This window comes from Ailuropoda melanoleuca, unplaced genomic scaffold, assembly GCF_002007445.2.
Source record: "Ailuropoda melanoleuca isolate Jingjing unplaced genomic scaffold, ASM200744v2 unplaced-scaffold1757, whole genome shotgun sequence".
Classification (NCBI taxonomy): Eukaryota; Metazoa; Chordata; class Mammalia; order Carnivora; family Ursidae; genus Ailuropoda; species Ailuropoda melanoleuca.
Window position 1 is genome coordinate 1 of NW_023186692.1, and position 4535 is coordinate 4535.

General features: G+C 45.8%; 1 long non-coding RNA gene across 1 annotated transcript; it reads left to right on the forward strand.

The window, feature by feature from the left end:
- Nucleotides 1–1158: 1158 nt before the first annotated feature.
- Nucleotides 1159–4096, forward strand: LOC117797895. Its single transcript, XR_004622731.1, has 3 exons — nucleotides 1159–2318; nucleotides 2583–2681; nucleotides 3621–4096. It is a non-coding gene; the product is annotated as an uncharacterized LOC117797895 (long non-coding RNA).
- The last annotated feature ends 439 nt before the right edge of the window (nucleotides 4097–4535 follow it).

A 4535-nucleotide genomic window follows, 5' to 3' on the forward strand; every position in this document is an offset into this window, starting at 1 on the left:
CCTGTCTCCTTCCCAAAGCAACCACAGTTGCCAAGGGATGCGTTAGAGCTGTAACTGGAGACAACTTAGATGCTGTACACACACACACCACATCTACACACACAGACATTCAAATACACAATCCCATACACGCACACACAGTCAGTTGCAAACTCAACACAGTCCCCCATTGACAGACACCTGCGCACACACACACTCCTCCAGCAACACACACATAATGAAACACACTTGTGGGGACATAAGCTCACAGAGTCACACTGGGGTTTATAAAATCTCATTTAGTTCCATGAGGAAGTATACGTCCGTGACGTGTTTGCATGTGGGGAAAACAGGATCAAGTATAGTCCTCGGGATGCCCGTAAACAAACGCTCCTTCCACTCTTTGTATTCCTTCAACACAGCAACACTCCACAGGGACCCTGTTCACAGCGCGTTTCATGGAAAGAATAAGGAGTACTGCCACTTGAGGTGTGTGGCCGGAAGACAAGGAGTCATCCAGTGGGGACAGAGTGAAGCCACAAGGGTAAAGGAGTGCGCACAGTCCGGGGGGTTGGGGTAAAAGAGCCACAGGGAAAGAGAGGACAGGACCTGTGTTAGTTTCCTAGGGCTGCTGTAACACATTAGCACAACCGGGGGGCTAAACAACCCCCCAAGTTCTGGCTTTCAGTTCTGCAAGTTCTTAGGTGTCTGACATCACGCTGTTGGCAGAGCCACACTTTATCTCTGCAATGGAGTCTTTCTTCTTTCTGTCTTCTGGGGACTGTCAGCTCTCTTTGATCTTTGTTGGCTGGTAGATGGATCTCTGTCTCAGCCTTCATCACCACACACTATTGTGTGTGTGTCTGATTTCCCCTGTCTCCTTACGACAGCAGTCAGAAAGCAGGAGCCCAATGTCCCAAGCAATAGATATATTTCCTGCACAGAGAGGTAAAGAGGGGGGTGCCTGGGTGGCTCAGTCGTTAAGCGTGTCTGCCTTCGGGCCAGGGTGTGATCCCAGAGTCCTGGGATCCAGCCCCACATCAGGCTCCTCCGCTGGGAGCCTGCTTCTTCCTCTCCCACTCCCCCTGCTTGTGTTCCTTCTCTAGCTGGCTGCCTCTCTCTCTGTCAAATAAATAAATAAATAAATAAATAATAAATAAATAAATAAATAAAAAACAAAAGAGAGGTAAAGAGGGATTTTTACCTCCAGGCATAGAGGAAGGAGAGCTGAGAAGTCCGCAGGAACAAACCTTGTGACTTTTCACTACTTTACTGCGACTGCCCAGATTCCGCTCAGAATTCCATAATTCCATATTATTCCAAGGCCCAAAGAGCTTTTCCTTATTTTGCCAAATCCTCACAGATGTATTCTTTCTTTTCCTAAAAAGCATAAAAACAATCTGCATTAGTTATTTCTCCAGGGCTCCCTTTCATGATGGGTTGTGGATGCATGTAATTACAAGCTAGGATTTGTTTCTGCTGTCATATTTCTTAGTCAATCTGAATGTTAGTCCAGGTAAAATAATCTTGAATATTAAAGGAAAATTATTCCTCTCGCCACATTTTTCCATAAAGTCCTAAATAACACAAGCGCACAATCAGACATCTCAAGAATGCTTTCCAGGTGGTTGTACTCAACAATCCCACAACAGTTACTGAAAAACCCAAGTTTGGCTGCCAGTCGCATTAAAAGCCAAGACACAGGCATGAGTTTTGATTGGAAAGGAACAGGAGGTGTGGTGTATTCAGGAGGCCGGCCACTTGGGAAGAAGGTGGAGTCTTGTCCAAAAACCAGCTCTAAGGTTTCTGCCCGGCCCAACGATTTTTAAAGGACCACCACGTCAGTTAATCAGTACAAAGGGGGCCACAGGAATCTGTACCACTATTTGAGAGCAGACTCCCGGCGGCTCCCTGTACACATGAAGGAGGTGCTGGGCAGGGTATGATGGTGCCCAGGGCGAGCTTGTGCAGGACAGTTCAGTTGCTCTCTCCTTTCTCCTGTGCATATGCTTGCCCCTTTCTGAAATGCTACATCCCCAACCCCTTCTTAAGTCACAGTGGCATGTAAGCATCAGTCGCCTGTCTTTGAGCCTCATGTCTCTGAGGCTTCGCTAAGACATCACTTTCTTTTTCCCTTGTGAATCTGTCTTATGTCCACTTACATATTAGAGCGGTCAAGGAATTGAGAATGGAGGAAGAAACACGTGTTCCTCTTCTTCACATTCTGCTGTCAAAACCTGACCTCCCTGCTTCGGAGCCAAAATAGAACGTGAAGATGGAGCTGGGGATCAAGAGGAACAACAGGTTAATTCCTTCACCAGCAAGAGAGGCTGCAGCAGGTCAGGGCCTTCAAAACTGCAAGCCCCCCAGTGGAAGGGGGTGGGGTATTTGTCGGGAAATCCCTACAGGATCTAGCCAGTTCCACCCGGAATTGTGTCTGTGCCTCCAGCTGTGTCCATCACCTTTTCAGGGTGGGATCCAGTGCTGGAAAGCAAAGGCTAAGAAGGGGAGGGAGGAGGGTTGCAGAAGAGAGAGAAAAGGATCCCTAGTATAATATCAAGGCTTGCTGATGTTTTTATGTGGCCATTTTGATTTTTCTTCAGCTTTATGTGTTTACGTGGTTTCAGTTCAGTCACCAGGACAGCTGTAGGAAGACCACTTCATTTTTCCTGAGAGAAACAACTCCGTATTTTCTATAATGGGTAAGATAAAAAGGTTCACACCAAATTTCAGGGAGCATGTTGAGGAATTAGAATGCTCGTGTATTGCTGATGGGAGAGAACAATGTAATTTCCTTTGGAAAAGTCTGTGGCAGTTAGTTATGAAAGTAAACATTTACCTACTGACGGAGCACATGTTGTCACCACAATGTATGTCTCGTTAGGATAAGGATTCTTTTTGACTGGTATTTGGTCCTGGGATCCAACCCCACGGTGGGTTCCATGCTCAGTGGGGAGTCTGCTCCCTCTCCCTCTGCTACTCTCCTTCTCTGAGCCTCTTCTCTGTCAAGTCTCTCAAATAAATAAATAAAATCTTTTAAAAAAAGAAGAAGAAACAGCAGACCAAGAAAGAGCTCCGAAACCTGGCTGGGTATTTTTTTTAGCAGACATTTGCATCTCTAAGGGAAACTCCATTTGTAAGGGTGACTGTAGCAGAAAGAAGGAGAAAGTGTAAATGTCCACATACTGTGATCCATGGACAAAGTATGGATTAAATCGGAATAACAACCACAGCCTTGATTACTGCTTTTTGCCTGGTCACCTCCCCAAATGCTTCCCAATAGGGTCACGTGTGGAGATTACAGAAGGAATCAAATCCCGTGCCCCCCACCCCAGATTCTGTCAATCAGTGAGGGTGGAAACAACTGTGATGTTTTAATTAAATGCCAGGCGATTCTAGGTGAAGCCAGGGTTAAGCAGGCTTAACCATGAATAGAAGACAGCTGAGGGCAGGCTTGGCTGGAGGAGAGGTAACACGGGCGCTGCCACGGGCATCTGGAAGCATCAGGTCCATGCAGCACACGTTTCTTCTTTCTGCTCTAGCAGAAGTTGTGTGTGTCTGTGGTGGGGGATGCCCCCTGAACCACAGAGGGATACACTCAAACATTGGTCTCCAAGGAAGAATTCTTTCTTTCTGAATAGCTACTGACACAAAGAGCAAGGAAACTGGACCTTTTCTGCATTTCAAAGTCCTGCCTGCAGGCAACACATTCATGGTTGGAGATGCCCTGTTGGGGCTTTAAAGGCATTTTCTCCTGCTGCAGCTGTGATTTCTCCTGGAATCCTTCTCAGCGAGAAGTGCAGAGGACAAGGTGAAGAAGAAATGGCCAGTTCTCAGGTAAGCCTTGCGTGCGAGTTCTGAGGCTCTGTCGTCCTTTTCTAGAGAAATTCCTTACATTTAGAAATTGTTACTATTGATTTTTTTCTAGTTCTGATGTTTCTGCTCTATGTTTACACCCAGTTTTCAAACCTTTTCAGACATGATACTCAAATTCGGTCTTTAGAACCCTTCTCTCCTATCAGCCAGAGCCTTTTCTCCCTTCTCTCCAACCGGGCTTAGAGTAGGCCTTCAAGAGTTGTCACTTTGAATGAAAGACCTGCCTGCTGGTATTGTAAATAGTCCCTTGGTGACAGATCCTTGGGAAGGTGTTGAGTTAAAGATTGCTATTGCTGAAGGTCTGGTCCTGGGATATCAGTGATGGAAAATGGTCTTATTTAGGCCCCATCTGGAAGCCTTATCAGCTCTGTGTAGACCAGGAGTAAGAAAATGCACAGATAAACAGCAAAAATGATACGATATCCAGAATCACTTGGAATATTCTCCGAAAAAAGAGGGGGTTCATATCCTTTAGAATGTGTCTAAAATATACTAAGTAGTACCAGACCAGGAAAGCATATGTGGTTGAAGTTTGTATAAATTGACTGTATTCTCATAATTTAATTGACATTCTTGTTTACTGTTTAGGGGCTACAAGAATGTGGTCCCTAAATGGGATGTCTCTTGAGCGGATGGGGATTTTGGGTGAGGATCAGGTACAGGCCCTTGGCAGGGGATGT